General features: G+C 37.1%; 1 long non-coding RNA gene across 2 annotated transcripts in view; it reads left to right on the top strand.

The window, feature by feature from the left end:
- Window positions 1-4,516: 4,516 nt before the first annotated feature.
- LOC134477057 (uncharacterized) overlaps window positions 4,517-20,115 on the top strand; it is an 88,630-nt gene continuing 73,031 nt past the window's right edge. For both annotated transcript variants that reach the window (XR_010048962.1, XR_010048961.1), the window contains exons 1-2: window positions 4,517-5,009; window positions 6,405-6,602. This is a non-coding gene — a long non-coding RNA (uncharacterized LOC134477057). The remainder of the gene's footprint in view (window positions 5,010-6,404; window positions 6,603-20,115) is intronic.

Here is a 20,115-nt window from a genome sequence, read left to right as displayed (position 1 = left end):
AAAACAAAAAAAACATAACAGTAAGAAATTACCTGCTAGTAGATTACACACTATCTTCTTGAAAATAGTTCCTCAAATCATAGTATCAAAGAACACAAGGTGGACATTCAAACAGGGAGACTGCAAACAGCTGTGTTCAATGTTCCAAAAACATTGATAAAGTCAGCTATTTAACACCCCCAAACACACTTGCTGTTATATCCGTTAGAGCTCTTTTTCTTTTTTTTTTTTTACAACAAAATTTACACATCTTGGATTTTATTACTCCTTAGTGCTTATTACTTTCTTTGGGGGGGGGAAGAATACAGTCAAATATGGCAAAACAAAGCTGTCAGTCAATACCAAGGATAGACATAGCACATGGTGTAGAACAGAGTACAAGTTTATCAACAATGGTTATCAACGTTGTCCCTTGTTTCCTTAAAAAGAATTGTCTATCTTATTAGATATTATAAAGTTGGACAAAACAGTAGAGAACAAGACCAATAAAACTTAGGCATTGTAAACATTACAGGACTTCCAAAGAAGACAATAGTCAAACCAGAATGGGTATCTTAGTGAATCTTATTGTCTTCAAAGTAGTTGCCTATGTCTTCAAACTTGATACTATCATATAGAATGGAACAGAGTCTAATCAGTCAAAACAAGATCGTGGGAGTACTACAGGACTTCAAAACAAGTTAATAGGAAATCGAAAAGAGTTACTATTTATATATCCTAATTTTTTTGAATTTTTTCTTTAATTAAGACAAACATAAGAAATGACTAAATAATTTTTTTTGAAACATTAAGGGGGAGATTGAGATAAAACAGGACATAACAATATAACAATAGAGGTCACAGCATGACTGTTTCAACAACCTAGTACTTCACCACCTTATAACCTGACTTAATAGTAGTTACCATAGTGTCTTTTTCCTTGAAATATTTGGATAAAACTTCATATACTCTAGCTTCAAATATTTTCATATCAAGAAGCCCAGAATAAAGCCTTTCTAATTAATGAGTGAAAACTTTATAAGGCTTCAAGGCCACCTAATGGGGAATCATGATTACCACATATTTTTATATATTTGAATCATTATTTACATTAGGGAAACTATTCGGTATTCACACATGCAAGATTGATTTATTTCACTAATGAGTATGGTCTCAAGCTGCGACCATTTATTGATAAACATCTCAATGTGATCCTTCTTTATAGCTGAATAATACTCCATTGTATAGAAATGCCACAACTTTTTTATCCATTCCTCAGTTGATGGGCACTTGGGTTGTTTCCAAGATCCGGCGATTACAAATTGTGCTGCTATAAACATAGGTGCACATATATCACTGTGGTATGATGCTTTCAGTTCTTCTGGGAATATGCCTAGAAGTGGAATAGCTGGAATAAATGGGATTTCCAGTCCCAACTTTTTGAGAAATCTCCAGACAGATCTCCACAAAGGCTGTACCAGTCTACACTCCCACCAGCAGTGCAGGAGAGTTCCTTTTTCCCCACAGCCTCTCCAGCATTTGTTGTCGGTTTTCTTGATCCTGGCCATTCTTTCAGGAGTGAGATGGTATCTCAGTGTGGTTTTAATTTGCATTTCTCTAAGGACCAATGATGATGAGCATTTTTTCATGTATTTATTTCAGTGGCCTATAACTTGAAGGGATATCTCGATTTTCAACCCTGCATGATTCACTAGTATTGAAATGTATTTCTGTAATATGTTAATTTTTCCATGACTGGCAGTAATGGAGTTATTAGGGTTCATTGTCCTAGGAAATGTAAAACTACGGGCAGACCCTAAAAGCCTCTAGGAGTAATTTGTATCTAAATACAAATATATTTTGATAATAACCTTGTAAATGACACCAGGGAAATCAACACTTGCTTTTGCCCAGCGGAAACATACTGTAAAGCAAAGTTTCAGGATATGTGGGTGGTGGTTCAAACAAGAGAATGGTCTCCTTTTCACTTAATTTACACTCTGCTGAATTACAGGAGATAACCCTGCAAGAGTAGTAATTTTCAAGTAAGCAACTGAGGTCAGACTAACCCTTAGGTTATTTAGTGATACATTTACAAAGTCTAGACTTGGACTTCAATCAGGCCCTCAATTACTGAAGGGTTAAAGATGAACTTAGGGAGAGGAAAGGGGGTTTTAGAGGCCATTTCCTCAAGCTTTTAGCATTCCTGCCTGGCAGGTTGAGTCACACCAGTCTTTATTAAATGATGCATAATTCAGTGATAAATTGGCTTAGCTCTGCCTGTTACAAGTCAGGCCCGAGGTTTTACAGGGGTCAGTGCGGAGGCACCGGACTGTTTCATGTCATTAGCTTTCAGTCGGTTGCAATGTGTAACCACTCTAGCACGTGTCTTTCATTAGCGGCCACAATGCTCGCTTTGTGTGTGACATCCTTAGATGGTAAAAGCCAATTTGGAGCATTCTCACCTTCCTTTTATGCCGGTGGATTCCATCAGACCCACATGTGTGTGGAGCGCAGGGCTTTTGTGGTGGGGTCAGATTCATTTCCCATTTGCATTGCATCCTGCCCAGCTGATCCGGTTGCAAGCTCTGTCTGAAGTTAATGGGTGCTGAGTGCAGAATGAGACCATCGTGCAGACCAGCCGAACTTCCCCCTCTCTGGAGTTCAGAAAGTTCCCGTAATCCCACTTCCTTTATAAAGCTTTCTTTGCTAAGTAGAAGATAGTGAATTACTGTCTTCCATTAATTTAGATATAAAACCCAGGCTTTTGTGCTCTGTCAACACTTTACCTGTTACCTGCCCCCTACTGGTCCAAATCCTACCAACAAACTAATTAACTTTTGTTAAGGTCTTTGCGTGTTCAAGTAATTACCTGCAAGTTAATTAGTCCCTTATGGGCATATACCTCAGTCATACAATGACTGAGATTTTAAAACTAATTTTGTAGATCAGCTACAGTGATAGTAAACACATGCACGTTTTATGAAATGGGTGGTCATGATTTCTGTTTCATTCAGTCTTTACCACTGAGAACTGTCTTTTCAGTAAAGATTAGATTTGCTTGGAAAGAGGGTAGGGTAGCTAACCTCTGAGGAGAGATTCTATAGGAGCTTAGTTTAGACAAACAGATTCACATCTGGACTCCTCTACTCCTTATATATGTAATAGTCTTCTGTGATCACTCAGGTCTCTGTCTTACTTGAAAACTGGACATTGTAAACTTTCTCTGTTAAGGGTACTATAAGTGTTAAATAAGACGTTGTGTATCAATGTGCCCATTGGTGCCTGGCACACATTGGAACTCATTCACCCGTTTGTCAAATGTTTCGAAGACCTACTATGTAATATTCTTATGGAGGATGAAAGAGACAAAAGTCTTTATAATGAGAAGAGAGAGATACCAAATAAATACATTTACTATATGTTAAACAGTAATTGCTATGCAGAAAAACACGTGGCATGTATAACTGCAAAATAATTTTAGTGCCACAGGGTGATTGAGAAGACTCCCCTGCAAAATAGAGTTGAGCAGACCTAGAGGTGGGCAGGTAAACTGTGTAGTATTTGGGGGAGGAGCAAGACAATCTCTTAGAAACACATTCTGGAATATATTGTTGCAGGCAACAGATTTACTCTGGGACTGATCTGGGGAGAAGCACCTTTGAGGGAGTGAAGGCGAACCATGGGGCAGAGGGAGAAGCTGAAATGAATGCATTCATGCAGAGGCCTCTGGGATTCATGGGGAGGTCCAGAGCTGTGAGGGCGCTTCAGAGTTGTCCCAAACTGAGGCAGAGCACTGGAGCTTGGTAGGTCTGCACTGGCCAGGGGAAGGGCATGGATTTCAGGAGGCAGATCCCTTGGGTGGAGAGAAATTGCCCAAATGGGGTTTAAGTATAGAGCATTGGCATGCAATGTCACCAGCTTTGGGGGAGCACGTCCTGAAGCGAGGGAGCTGGGTGACACCCCAGAGCTGCTACTATTCTTAGTCTGTATCAAGGCTAGGGTGCTGTGCTGAGACTGTGTCACAGGGGGAGAGAATGAAAGCAAGCTGTCCAGTTAGTGTGCTATTGCAAGAATCCAGGAGCGATATAATGATGGCTTGGACCAGCGCGTGGAGATGAGAAGACATTCTGAACGGAATGGTGACAGGATTTGCTGATGGACTAAATATAGGGTGTGAATGTCAGAAAGGAGTCAAGAATAATTGCAAAATTTTTTTGGCCTAAAGAACTGTATGGAGAAAATTGCTTTTAAGGAGTGTGTGTGTGTGTGTGTGTGTGTGTGTGTGTGTGCGCGCGCGCGCGCGCGTGTGTGAGACCATGAGGAAAGTGGGTTTGGGAGAGGAGGAGTGTGGAGCTCACTTTTAGGCATGCTGAGTCAGATGCGCCTACGAGGCAGCTACGTAGGTGTGCTGGGTAGGCAGCTGGAATTCTGAGTTGGCTCTCGGGAGGTATTTTTGGAATTCTTGGCATATGTATGGTATTTAAAACCATGAAATTGGATGCAATCGCTGAAAGCATTGAGTAGACAGTGAAGCTGTAGGACTCTCCCTGAGTTCTCTCTTCCTTTGGCCGCTTCTATGATTAGCAGTAAGTTTCCTTCTAGAAGAAGAATATCCTAACCCCAGAGAGCTGGGGCAGCTATCAAAGCTGTGATAGGCCGAGCGATGTCCCTCAGATGTGTTTCGGGTACCAGAACCCTTGCCTGTGTCATCTTAAATGGCACAAGAGGCTCTGAAGACGTGATGAAGTTAAGCATCTTAGTTGAAGGTTACCCTGGGTTGTCAATAGAAGCACAAGGGTTAATAAAAGAGGAGGGCCCGAGGGTCAGAGAGGAGAAGAAGATGGGACCATGGACGCAGAGGTGGAAGGGATGAGCTGTGAAGATGCAGAAAGCCACAAAATAAGGAATTCAGGGAGCTCGTGCGCGTTGGAAAATGCCAGAGCCTCCGAGAGGAATGCAGCTTTGCCAAGACATTAATTTTAGACAATAAAACTCATTGCAGCCTTCTGATCTCCAAGAACTGTAAGGTACATTTGTGTTGCTTTGGTGTAGTGATTTGTTATAGCAGTGCAAGGACATTTCTGAGCTAAAGATAGTCTGCTTTGCCCAGTAGGGGCTCAATTTTATGGTGCAGAATTATGAATAGGTAACTTTAGGGATCTAAAATACTGACATTTACTTGCAAATGAAAAGTCTTTAAATTGCTGGCTCCCTTCCCCTCTCCGTGTGTTTCTTCTGTCCCCTTCCCCCCTCCTGCCCTCCTCCCTTCCTGCCTCTCTCTTCCCTCCCTTCTTTTTCCCTTCCTTCCTTACACCCTCTTTTGTCTCCCTCCCCTTTCTATATTCATCCTTCAATGCATCTGCCTAGCTTTCTATCTGGTAAATTGTAAGACAGTAATTGTTACAAATTGAACCTTTCACAAGTATAATTTTACCATTTTGTGAATATAAGACCTATCACATTGGGTAAACATCACTACCTTAAAAAGTCATTTGTAAATCACAGTTGAGGATACCAATGGGTAAATATGTACAGAGAAAAATTTTAATTATTTTTTCTGTTTCCATTAGATGAGCTTTGTGAATCCTTTATGATATTTATATTTGTGCGGGTATGCGCTAAGGGTATTCCAGTCAACAGTACATGCCAGCATTGATGCTCAAAGTCTAAAGTTCACAAAAATTACTTCAGTTGGCATTTTAATTTAAATCAGTGAGATCTGGTTCTATGACAGATTGTTTTTCCTACTGGATGATTTAAAAAATGGAATTAAGAGTACCCTGATTTTTAAAAAATAGATTTCCCCACAAAAGGCATCATTATTGACCATTAAAATTCTTTGCCTTCCAAGAGAATTGAAATTTTTATATTGTAAGATGCTTTGAGTATCAGGCTCAGAACAAAGTGATTAAGACCACAAGCTTTGGAATTCCACAAAATGATTTTAATTCACGGCTTTGGTCCATGTAAGTTATTTGGGCAAGTTACCTCTGTGCTGTAGTGGTCTGTTTCCTTGACAATAAAATGATACAGTAATATCTTCATAGGAATGTTCCTCAAATGTTAAACAGGGGAAATATAACTATATATAAGACTAGTGTTTGGAATATAATGATTATACAATAAATAGTGGCTTTTTGTCTCCCCATTAAAGTAGCTAAGACAGAAATAGAAGCTTCAACATCTATCAGGGCATCTTTCTTATTATCTTCTTTATTTTAATAATCTATTTATCAAGTCTTTGATATCTCCCTGCCAAAACAATTTATAAGCCAGTTAGCCCTGTTTCCCAGACACTCCATGAGCATAACATTGTCATACATGTCACAGACAGAGGAGGAAATCACATGATTCACCAGCTTCTCTGTCATACAATGTGCTACATCGGTGAAGCATCCTTTGGTTATATTTTTATTTTACAGCCTCCTGCATTGACCATTTTGCAAAATAATGATGCTCCTCTTATCAGCCCATCTTCTGCCAGTTGGTGAATTTATCTGCATGGAGTCTTTCAGCGCTGATGTACAGTGGTGGGGTAGATGAAGCATTGGTTGTAATAAGAGCAGCCTTGGTGCAACAGAGAGGATTTAAAGCACACCATCCTTATACCTGTGAAATAGGTGAGCGAAAGAGTTTGCTATTTCCTGGAAGAGGAAATATCTGGAACTATGTACAATTTGTTCCCAGAAGACAATACACCTTTGAGTTTGTGTTAAAATCTGCGTGTTGGTGTTCCATTGGAGGTCTGGCTGGCATGCATACTTAAATCTGTGCTGTGTTTCTGTTCTCAAGATGATACTTCATAGAAATGGAGACCATTATAACACAACTAGGTACTTTTAGGAACTTTGAAAGAGGAGGAACACTCTTGACTACACACATTTCTCTCTCCATCGTTTTTCATAGTGAAAGCAATTATTACAATCAAGGCTTGTTCAAGAAACATTGAATATTCATACTGCCCACCATTTCCTTTCCTTTAAAACTTTTCCTTTAAAAATTATTTGCAAAGTCCTTTAGGAAGGGGCTGAACTTTTAAATAATCATCATTACCCACTTGCCAGGACTAACTAAAAGCAAGAACTTTAAAAAGCTGTGGCTTTCACTGTTCTTGAGTTGGGAGGAAATTTGTAAGGAGCGAGGAGGAGCAGAAGAGGTTGTTGAGGGCAGGGAGGAGACTGTCATTTCTTCAAATTGCTGCCTGTGTTCCCTTTAAAGGGCACGTTGAAGACCTCTGTTGAAGACCATTGCATGGGGTCTTTCCACAAATGCTTCAAGTATCTAAACCCGTTTTACCAACTTTAGTGTTGGTGGGGGGCCAGGCTGTCCATTGTCACAGCTGGAGGTCATTTGATTTTTCAAATCTTTCTGTATAGGAACTTTTCAGTATCATTTTATGATAACATTTAAATCGTCTTTAAGCCAATCCCAATGGTTTTATCTTTCCAGTATTGGTGCTCTCGCCCTCTCAGGCTCTTCCCTTGTTCAAGTTTTCCAATCATGGATATTGACGAATAGCCATCCACCATGCTGCTTGGATTGTAGTTGATCAGATCTTCTATCTCATACTCCCTACAGCTACCCTTTGTTCATCTTTGGGTCTGTGATCATGTTTGATAAAATAATAGATTCATAAGTTAAAGTTGTGAGGCGTAAAGAACGGCCTCTCACCGTGAAGGCGAAGACAGTGATTTAAAGCAGTTGTCTCATTGGATGACATTTGCTGTATGAGTTGCACAACACGTGTGTGGTTGAGGGTTGCTGTGCAACTTAGTGAGTAATGAAGGTGGCTTTCCCAAGAGACAGGCACTCTGACTGTATTTATCAGCTGAATGGATTGGGGTCCCTGCGTCCCAAGGAGACTGTGACTTAATCCGAAGACCTATTCACATGATTCTCATGGTGAAAGGAAATTTCCCAGAAAGGTGAGTCTAGGGGAATAATAATAGTTTTTTTTGCTGCTGCAGAGATTCAAGTGAATGTTCAGCAGTATTTAAATTCATAACTTGTGAAAAAGTTTTATGGCAGCTTTTGTTGAGCTGTGCATATAATTATGCTTTTTACTAGCAATCAATAGAATGAATAATTTGTTTTGAACATTTTGTAATTAGTTAAGGCATAAATACTGGATCAAGGGTTTTGGTGAGAGTTTCCATTGGGTTTCATTCTTTTTTTTTCCATTTGATAAAATTAAAATACTCTTCAAAATACTGAAGCATGTGTGCATATAGAAACACAAATGCTCACATAAGTAAGAGTGTCATATGCTATGTCCAAGCTCTAAAAAGGCTAAAAATTTAATGAACAGGGCGACCCTGTCATGAATTTTAACTGTTTCCTGATGAGATAAACAATGGCTCTTAATTAGAAGCTAAAATTTTTAATTAAGATGATTCTGCAGTAATTATCCCTGTTGTCTGCTTCACTGGATTTTAATGAAAAAGATTGATTAAATATAAAACTAGTAGCATAATTAAACATTCAGGGTTGCACTGGCCACCGAGGTGAAAGTAATGTGATTAAACCCTGAAGTACATTCCTTGACAAAGAATTTTAGACCGTCCAATTTGGTGTGGTCCTTAAGCTTCATTTTGGTTTTATTTTGAGTAGCTTCAACATCTTAAGGTAAAAGCAGGTTAACTGCAGCCAGTTTATTTATAAATACTTATGGAGCACTCACTATGTGCTGGTGCAGTACAGTGCTAGAAAGCAAAATCTTTGGAATTCAGAGACATTTGCTCAAAGTCTAGTGAGTTTGTGTAATAAATGGGATATTGAGAAAGCTCGCTAACTTCTTGACACATTAGATGTACCATCTGTACACGGAAATATATATATAATGCTGTGTGTGATTGTTCAGTTTGTAAATGCATTAGCCAGGTTCTTACTCCAAGTGCATGATATTTAATAGATGATATCTATATAACTGGAACTATCATTGCTATTTCTTTTATTTAAAATATTCTACAGCTTTTTTTTTCAAATCAACAAATGTATTTTATCATCACTTTACAAGGAAACATGCAAAAAGAAAAAAATGTTGACAGGTGGTACTAGAGACAGTACATGATGATGTTAATTTTCTTCTCAAGAATAATAGATATTAGAAATTCAAGAACCAAATATTTGCCAAATCTAAAGGACCCTCCCTCCCCACATAGCCACTTCTAGGAAATTAGCTTTTTGAATTGCTTCATCTTATGGAGTGTTTTGAAAGCAAGGAGAGGAAACTAATCCAGACTGAAGACGTAGGATATGCTTTTTGGAGAGAGTGACATCTGATCTGAACTATGAAGGATGGATTTATGAGTTCAGGAGTCCAGACACCAAGGACAACCCTGGCAGGGAAAGCAGTAAGGACTTGGGGGTGTGCATGAAAATGCACAGCGGGTCGGGACTGCATCTGTGGGTACAGGTCATTGTCAGAGCTTCCTTAGGCAGGGAGAGCGGTGGCAGACAGGACAGCGATAGACAGGAACCTCTGGACACTATCCCGAAGGCTTTAGATAGCATAAAAGGATTTTAGCCAGATGCATGCTATGTTGAGATGGACATTTTAGGAAGATTATTCTGGGTAGCACTGTGGGGATTTGAAGGAGAGTCTGGTCCTAGGGACAAAAGCTGAGAGATGCATTTATTCTAACACTTTTTTCAATCATCCAAGATAAACCAAGCAGTTTATTCTTTTATTCTTGCAAAGAGTGTCATGGAGTACCCGAAGCCTGCCCTCAGGGGGCTTAGAAAATTTGGTGTCATAGATGCACAAGTAACAGATCACTCACAAGGCTGTGGGACACATGCAAGGCTGAGGCTGTTGTAGGTAACCTGGGTGAGAAGTGATGAACTCCCTTAGTGGAGGTGGAGGTGAGGATGGATAGGTCTGTGGGTAAAGAAGTTTCACTGGCACGAACGGCTCATGAGTGGACAAGAATTATAAGTCTAATGAGCTATATGAAACCAGCTGACGAGAAGATCTTCCTCTCGGGATCCTGGACCACTCAGTTCATGGTGGACACTGTAAACCCCACCAGGATTTTCTAATACTTCCACGAATCTAGAACCTGAGATTTTTTTTTTAACTTGCAAATATAGAGGAACTTTTGTGTCATTAAGGAAATACATAGAAATAAGGACTGTGTTATTTGGCAGTTTATTTAATCTTGCCAAGGAACAATAATGCTACCTACTTCTTTTTTTAAACAAATGAAAGGCGCCACAGTCTTAAATAAAAATTCTTAGCAGAAGTCGTGGGCAGATCATTAATATTCTTTCATGATTATAAGCTCATTTGGTGATAGTGTCTAGGGGAACATTTAGCCTACTGGTTACATAATGACAAAAAAGTACTTGTGGATGATTTTGCAGGAATTCTAGAGAAGAAAATAGGTATCTATATAGAGATTGTTTCTAAGGCTGCCAATCAACCTCTGAAGCAACCTGGCCAAAGTATCTTTGGATATAATTGCTACACTTGACATTATCTTATTGATCAGTTTGTAATTGTGCATATAGTAGATGGATTGTATTGCAGTGGTTTTTTTCTTTCTTAATCTTTACATACAAAATTTGCTTGGGCAGGCATTATGTTAGTGCACAAAAGAGATCAAGCCCTATCCAATGAGCTAGGAGAGTCCCTGAGTAGGTTTGGTGTAGAAGGGCTGCAGGCCAGCTGGCCATGAGCTTTGTTACTGTTATGCTAGAGACAGTCGGGATTCAGTGATGCCCCGCTCAGCCTTTCCCTGTGTGCCAGTGGGCACCTGGCAAAAAGTGGTGCTGCTCATTCCCTTCTGCCCTCCCATTGGTTGTCATGGGGCTCCTCTGAGGGAGCATCATGGTTTCAGTCATGGTTTATGTTGGTGGCCCCCGGGCCTCATGCATTTGCATTGTGCATTTGTGATTGGTTCATTGTCTAGTGCTTGGATTGGGGGTATGATTGCTACAGCGGCCTAGGGGTGCAGCCAGGATGTGATGTAATGGCAGGAAGAAGGTGTGTCTCGCTTTCTTGCTGGTTTCGGCCTTGCTGTTTGTAGCCACCATGAACTGTGGCCCAGCCTTGTCACCCCTACCTTGGAGCCAACTGAGTATGGACTAAAACCTCCAAAAACTGTAAGAAATAAACCTTTCCTTTCTCAACTTGGTGCATCAGGCATTTTGTCTCAGTGACAAGTAAAGAGTAACTAACACATCACCCTTTGTACATATGAGATTGTTAGCCAATGGTGCCTGCATAACAAAATGTAATAGTGATACTTTTATCTTACATGACGTTTTTTGAATCAGGTGTTGATCATGATTTAAATTTTTGAAAACAAAAAAATTTTGAACTGTAGAAGACATAACTTAGGAAACTTGCTTAAGATGGAAAAATAGGGCCTGGGAATTTAGCTTAGCATTGAAAGCACCTGCCTGGCAAGTGGATGGTTGTGAGTTCGATTCCCAATATCAATAAACACAAACAAACAAACTAAACATGGGAAAATAGCAAAGATTTTCAGTAATTCATTAGCTATAAAGCCAGTTTGTTCTATGTTAACATAGGAAAAATGTCAATTCATAAAATGGCCATTTTTATCACCAAAATGTTTGATTAACTTTCATGTCACTTAATTTGCAAATAGAATATTTGACTTTCTGGCTACACAGTTGATTCTTTCCTGTGTGCAACAGATGACAAGTGAGTGACGGTTTTACATTAGTGTCAGATTGCAATGGAGACTTTTATTTATTAATACGAAAGGCTCACTTATGTGTGTTTATAAATTACAGAGACACACAAATCTTTTATTCATATATAGAATTGAGGATTTATTCATAAAAATATATTTTTTATCACTACGATTCTCACACTATTAGTATTCTGCAACTGGATGGAATGTGTCTGTATTTTCCATTAGTCTATGAGTTTTCTGAAGAAACAATTGTGTGTTTTAGTAGAGACTCAGTGGTTTATGTAGAAATGAATTTTTAAATTTTGTTTTTAATTTCTATGTTGATATCCAAGGGGTGATCAAACTGTGTGGTGAATACTAAAATTTTAAAAGTGTATGACAGTGAAAGATACATGACCATTAATCCCTCCCAGATTATTCCCCCTTCTTTCAAACATAGCCCTTTATTCTTTCCACTTTCTGAAGCAGTTCTGCGGGCTTGTTTCATGAGTATCTTTACAGGGTCTGGTAAAAACAGAGTATATACCACTGCTAAGTGCCGCACAACTCAAAGGCAAATTTAGCTGTTGCTTACAAAAAAAAAAAAAAAAAAAAAGCTTTCTTCGTTTAAAAGGGTTACAAGCGAACTCTATAGAAATAATAAGCCATAAATCTATTGAAGGGTATAAGATTGTATAAAATGTGTAAGATTCACTGTCTTAACTAGGAATGAAAAACTAAAGATATAAGAATAATCTAGCAGGAAGAACAAGAAAAGGAAGACTCAAATAAATTCAGAGAGGAGAAGAAAGACAGTACAACTCTAACAAATCTGAGAATCTAGAAGAAATGAAAATCCCACTGCCAGAGGATTTCACTGTTCAGTTCTACCAAGCATTGAAGGAATAATCAGTATCAATTGACTTGAATTATTCAAACAAAGTGAAGAGGAGGGAATTCTTCAAAAAATATTTCACAAGGCACATTAACTTGAAACCAAAATCTAGCAAAGACAAAAACACAAAACAACAATAACAAACAACAAAAACAAAACACAAAACAAAATGAAACAAAGCCCTCAACCAATCAAATAAAAGAAGACAAAAAGAAACTATAGGGAAATAACCTTGACGAACATAGATGCAATAACTTAAACAAACAAAACTGGCAAGCCAAGGCCAGCAGCCCATTAAAAGCATTATTACCTGGCATCAGACGGGATCATCTCAGGCATGCATGGATTATTCAGCATGTACAAATCAGTAAACAGAATATAACACATAAACAAAATGAAAGCAAAACAATACAGTCATCTCAAAACATGAAGAAAAAGATTTAATAAAATTCAATATCATTCATGATAAAATAGAATAAAATAATACATAGAATGTACTTCAACTTAATCATGATAATATATTGTGTACTAGTCCTACAATTAACATTATTCTAAATGGGGAAGCTTTCTGAGATTTAAAGCAAAACAACTTTCACATCTTTTATTCAACAGAATATTGGAATTCTTTGCCAGAATAATTAGACAAGAGAAGGGAAGGCCATCCAAACTGGAACAGAGGAAGTCATATTGTCATTGTGTACAGATGACATCTATATATCCATGTATCTATATATCTTTATGCATTTAATCTATGTATATCTATACATATCTATCTATATCATATATATATTCAGTGTCACTAATCATCTGGGAAAGGCAAATCAGACTCCTAATGAGATATTCTATTACCTCACTACAGTAAGAAAGGCCATTATCCAAAAGACAAAACATAATAAATGCTGGTAAAGATGTAGAGAAAAGGGAAAAATTGTACATGGTTGGTGGGAATGTGAGTTAGTATAGCCATTATGAGAAACAGTATGTGGTTTCTCAAAAAATTAAAAATAGAACTATCACATGATCCAGCAACCCCACTCCCTGGTGTAGTCAAAGGAAATTAAGTCACTATATCGAAGAGAGTCATGCACTCCCGTGATTATTGTAACAATATGCACAATAGCAAAGAAATTAAGAATTTAAGTGCCTATCAATTGATGAGCAAATAAGGGGACTGGTGTACACTTACCCTCTGAAATACTTTTGAACCTTAAAAGAAAGAAATCTTGAAATTTACGAAAGCATACATGAAGCTGTAGATCACTTACAGAAAGGGCATGATACCGTATGATTTCATACGTAGACTCTACAACAGTTAATCCCATAGATCTGAGAGAAGACAGAAGTGGAGAAGTGGAGAAGAATCGGGAACACGGGAGGAAGTGGAAAAGTTGATTAATAACTACTAAGTTACAGTTAGACATAGTAAGTTCTGGTACGTGGTTGCTCAGAGGGAGACTGTAGATAACAGTTATGCTTTATATATTTAAGAATGTAAAAAATGCCGTGTGAAAGTTTTGATTATTAAAAATTCACAAATAAGGAAACAGATGCGTTGAACCTTTTTTAAGTGTTATATGATATATAGGTGTATATGTTTTGAACATCACATAGTAACCTTTTAGTATGTACCATTTTTATATTGTATGTATCAGTTAAAAATTAAAAAGTATCAAAATTATAGGAGGCCACTAAAGTAGCATTTGTAGTAAATTTATTAAAAAGAAGAAATCTGAAAATCAGTGATTTGTATTCCATCCAGGAAACTAGAAAAAAACACAAGTGAGCATAAAAACTATAAGAAGAAATAACAAAAATGGAGCAAAAATTGCTAAAGTTACAAATCCCCCAAATTACAGATCAGCATCATCCAAAACAAATAATTTGAAAGAATTATATAATGCACAAACTTTTAGCAATACTGATTCAGGAAATAGAAAAACAATTTGCAATTTTTTTGAAAGAGAAAATACAAGAAATATATTTGTTACATATAGATACATATAAAAGAAAGGTTTAAGTGTAAATAAAATTTAAAAATGATAAAAATCTTTGAAAAGTATAAATGAGCTATAGGAACAATTTTATGAGAATATATTTGAGTCATTAAAAGAAATGTATTATTTTTGAGAAAAAAATGTTACTAAGTTGACATAAGAATGAATAACTACTAAAAAATCGAGTTCATAATTCAGAGTCCTTTCTCTCAAAGATATAAAGTCCAGATGATTTTTTAGGCTAATTTTACTTAATCTTCAAACAACAGAAATTCTTATTTTATGTATACTCATTCAGTTACTAGGACAATAAAATTCTCCTAACTCAGCATATAAACTATACCTGTGATGCTAAAACCAAAGGACAATAAATTATAAATGCATAGATCCAAAACACAAAAATAAAAATCAGCAAATCAAAATTTGGCCATCTGTAAAAATTACATTGTAATGTAGAACTTATCCAAGGAATACAAAGTTTCTCAACTGTAGAAATTTATTGAGTTCATGGACTGTGTTAGAAAAAATTTTCGGGACCCAATTCTTATTTCTGCACATCTGGTAGGTGGAGGCATAGATTGCTGTTTGTTCAGACTTAGCTTTGGAAGCTGTAGTGAACGATCTTAGAATATAGTACGTTTCCCTCTGGAATGGAAGGCTGGGATGCTTACTGCTCACTGCAATAAAGATAGCATGTCCTTCCAGAACAGAGGGCAGGCTTAGTGTCCACTTAAGATTTGGGGTTCTGTAAACTCAGGGCTCCTCTCCTGCAGCGCCACCCCCCGCTTCTCAGGTGTCCATGAGGCCCAGGACGCCTTTTCTTTTCCCCTGTACTTAGGGCCATGGAGGACTGACACAAGTACGTTGAGGTACGGGCTTCTTCCTGTGCTGTGGGCAACAGTCAGAAGCTCACATCTTCTGCCAGCATCCATGAAAGTGTGACAAGTTAATATGATAACCCTCAAGTAGGATAAAATCTCACATCCTTCATAGTCCTTGACAAAACACAGGACTTTCATCCTTAGCTGCAGAAATTACAATTGGGAGAATTCAGAATTCATTCATGATACATTTTCTTAGCAAGTTAGGAATCGAAGCAAACTACCTTACCCTGCTAAAACATATACCAAGAACCTATAATAAACATACTTAATGTTCAGCTTTTTATGTTATTTATATTTAGATGAGATCCAGGCAAAGAATTCTGCTATTACTATTATTCAGGCATATAGCATGAGTCTTAGACAATGGAGTAAGACCGACGACACCATTAGAGCTATAGGGATTGAAAGAAAAGATACAAAGGAGATTAAGGAGGAAAAGTTCAAGGAAATCTATAGGCAGACTCATAAATACGAATATTCCACAAGTAAACCAGGCTGATGAGCAGTCTTTGAGGATAGTCAGCTATGGAAATCAGCTTCCCTCTGAGTATACTGCTTTCTCTGAGCTACTTTTCTGTACCCTGGAACATTTTGGCTGTTATAACTTGCCTTTTTAAACACATTCCAGTTTAGCAGGAAAAGTGAAGGCCTTCACAAAGGTCTCATCATATAGAAGTGCTTTATACTTCTGTGGCTTGTGTGACAGTTTAGAATTTTCTTCCAATGTCATGAAACCATTGTTCAAGGGCACTATGGTCCTAATGATCAGTTAGGAAGTATGAGAAAATAAAACTAAATTTTTCTCTACTACTTTTCAAAGAATAGTTTGTCTGCCCTAACACGAATATATTCAAATCTTGTAGAGACTTATGGAACAACTTCTATGCATTTAATTCGCCCGTATAAGCAGTTTTTCTTGAAAGAACAGAATTACATTATAAGGTAAATTTTCAAACAGTCCTTATAATCAGTTATTGTAAGAATTAAACTTTATTAAGAAATACAAGGTATTGGGGGAACTGTGGTTTTGTGTGACAGTCTGCTGAGCATTTTCCTGGTAGAAAATTCATTTGTAACACAACTTCAATGAGACGTTTCAGCGGTATATAGATATTTTGCCTGGTTAATGGTTATTTTTGGCTGGGTTTTATAGACATACAGAAAGATTTTCTTCCTGAACCACTGACAGTATTATGCAGACTGACTTCCTAAAATTTCTTCCTATCATGACCAGGCCTGGTAACATGTTTAAGGCAACCATGTGTAAAATTGCTTTATTCATCTTAAGGGCTGCCAATTCTTCCAGCTGGGGTCTTTTCAACTTTTAAGATAGTTAATAATAAGTCCTAGCACTGCACAGAGACCAAGTGAAAGACATGCCTCTTTATTTCTCTGTGTGATTAGTCCTTCCCGGAGGTGTGTGGTGGGGCAGAGACTGTGTCATGAATGTTATGCACTGATTATTGTTACTTTTTCTTTCCGTTCTTTTTTCCCTCTCTTTAATTTGAATTTTTATTTCAACCTTGGAAAGGGGCCTAAAGTCATATTGGATGGCACCTTCTGTTTAGCAGATAGTTGCTTATTTATATGAGATGAAAAAAAATTATAGCATTTTTGTTTCCTTCATCAAATTTTTGCTACTTTGTGATTAGTTGAAATTTTAAAATTCAGAACATTGTATCAGAACTGGAAAGATTATTTTCTTCCAGAAACTTTTTTGCTTCTTCTTAGGAAATAACAGATGACTGTAGCTTTTGTGATGTGGAACGTCTCCCATTTTGCCTCCCCACAAACAGCTGGTCTGTTTTGGGATTTTCCTCGTGGAATTTCACGCTTGGTGAGTTTCACGTACATATACCTTTCCCCACAGCTTCTTTTAATTCTCTCTCTGGATCTTCTAAACAATTGACTTAAAAAAATCTTAAAATATACCCTCACACCTATTTTTCCACATTGATTTCATGGTACGTGAGAACGTTAATTACAGTGTGATTTTTATGTAATCAGTTTTGTGGTAGTTGAAATGCTAATATAATTACTGAAGCTCTGCTGGTGTGTGCCACACTCCGGGGCAAGTGTGGAAGATACGCAGATGACCCAGGCAGAGTCCCAGCCGTGGGGATTCACTCCTCCATCTGGGAAGCACAGAACCAGGGAGCAGCGGGCTGGCATTGCGTGTAGCCTGGGAGCATGGGGCAGGTTTTCTGGAGGATTACAGGTCAGTTGTGTCTTAAAGGACAAGTGGCTGTTTAAGCAGAAGAGAGGACTTGGGTAGGAAGTGTTCCTGTGAGGATCGGCCTCCAGGGCAGTTTTTTAGATTCTCAGGTTGAAGCTGCAGAACCAGGCAAGAGCCAGCGGCTTAAGTTTTGTCTGTGTGAAATGATTCTTGAACTTGGGGCATATCTGTATTTTTATCATGGACACCGTATTCACAAGCACAGAGCCAGGAATATCACACTTTAACAGGATAGGATGTCCCTGATGGAGTAAATGTGCAGACTGCTCTTTCTTTAGGATTTACTTTTTTTTCTCTTGGAGGGAATAAAAGGAAAGGATTTTCAGATAATAACCAAAATTTAAATGTAGAAAAGAAAGACTTTCCATTTTTAGTACAGGTAGATTACCAGACATCATTCGCATGAAAACTAAATTATCTCTTGCTTTAAGAAGGTTTATCGGGAGTAATCTTGCAAAAAATTCTCACAAAGGCAAAGTGATCCTCCCACTATAATTTCAATAAAAACTTTTTGCTTACACATGGAAAGTTTGTCCTTTTATGATTTGTGGATTGTATTATTTATTTTTATGGTATTTATTATTCTTAGAACCTGGGCTCAGTTGCCAGGAGTTAGGGATACACTAAAATTTGGCTTCACTTTACTATTTGGCCAAGTCTGCTGTTCACTTTTTGCCTGGATGCCAAATTTCAGGAGTGAACAGTTGAATGCCCCTCTCAATGGCACTCTGGGCATTTTTGATTGGATGATCATGTGGCTGCCTTTGTAACATAGTATCAAAGTATTTAACAGTGTCTGTACTGTGTGAAGAGTATTCTGAGATTGGCGATGAATATTTTAATATTTAATTTCATATAAATGTTAACAGCTTAGATGTAACTTGTATCCTTGTGTACTTTACATGTTGAACTATCAGTAATTTGTGTGTAAATACAAATCATAAGTTGATAGTTCTTTGAAATGTTTGTAGCTGAGTAGAGAAAATTATAGATTATTACTATAAATTTTATTTTTTAAAATTTTATTTTAAAGGGAAAAAAGTAAAACAAAATTTCGAAATAAGATAATATAGCAACAATGGTTAATAGATTATGTATTGTTATCTTTAAATTACTTAGAGTGTAAGATATAAGCATTTAATTTTCCAAACAATATTAATGCAAACTTTTCTTTTTAATGAATTAAGAGAAATTAGTAGTATGATAATCCCAACTATATATATATATATATATATATATATATATATCTTTTTTGCCTCCTCCCATCCCAGTTCCTTTTGAACAGTTTCTTTCCAGTTCACAATATCTACTGTACATTTTGGATCTTACTTACTTGTTCAGTTTCTCATACTAGTAAGACAGTGTGATGCTTACACATGTGAGCCTGTTTTTTTTCACTTACAAGTATAGTCTCGAGTTGCATCAATTTACCTATAAACGTCTCCAGTTTATCCTTCTTTATTGCTGAGTAGTATTCCATTGCATGAAAACCGCACATCTTTTTTATCCATTCCTCCGTTGATGGGCTCTTGGGTGGTTCCCAAGGTACAGCAATTATAAATTGTGGTGCTGTAAGTGTAGGTGCATCTATATTGCTGTGGTATGATGTTTTAAATTCTTCTGGGATGAATACTATAGCTAACTAAGTTTTTAGGAAGAAAATTATATCTTTTTGATACAAGAGTCATTGACAAATAGTACAGGAAAAATATCAGGAATTATAATTTTAATCATTGAGGATACTTATATCTAAGTAATATTTTTAAATGGTGTAATATTTAATATTTAATATTTAGTTAATTACATGAAGGCTACAAGACTTTCAAAAGTCCTTACTGGCAGCCTTCTATATTTCATCAGGGTGATAAAATGAGATCTTGTCACTTTAAGCAGAATAATTCCAGTATGTGAATCAAAATGGCTGGAATACTTTGTCTTTACCTAGACTTAATACACCAAGTAGACCAGATGAATAAAAGAAGAACATACAAGAGGATAATGAGTACATCAAAAATATCAGGTCAACCTCACTGAGATGAACGTCTTTTAATCACAAATCGGCTACAGTGAATGACCCAAGGGGAGAATAGCAGCTCACGGAGCCAAGAAATTATTATTTTGATATTATTTCATATACTGTCACTTCTTGATAATTTGATTACTATTTTTTCCAAAATTATAGTAGCATGAGTTTTAAAGTATTAATTGAAATTCTAATATTCCAGAAATTCATTTTTTGGTGAGAATATTCAGTTTTGATCAATATTGATTTTAATATTCAGTCTTTTGATATTGGACCAAAATTTATGTATTTGAGCCTCCTTACTAGGCAATATAATTGATCCCATTTAATAGTACTGTACTTACTTGTTAGAGGCATGGCGTTTATGGTTCAAATTTCTTTTGGTATGTGTTGTAATAGTTTTTTGTTTTTTTGAGACGGGGTCTCACTATGTAGTTCAGACTGGCCTTATAG

The sequence above is a fragment of the Cavia porcellus genome, unplaced genomic scaffold (assembly GCF_034190915.1).
Source record: "Cavia porcellus strain 051 isolate PalLab524CR breed Dunkin Hartley unplaced genomic scaffold, mCavPor4.1 scaffold_7, whole genome shotgun sequence".
Lineage (NCBI taxonomy): Eukaryota > Metazoa > Chordata > Mammalia > Rodentia > Caviidae > Cavia > Cavia porcellus.
Note: the sequence above shows the minus strand (reverse complement) of the source record. Positions and strands in the feature narration are given on the sequence as shown.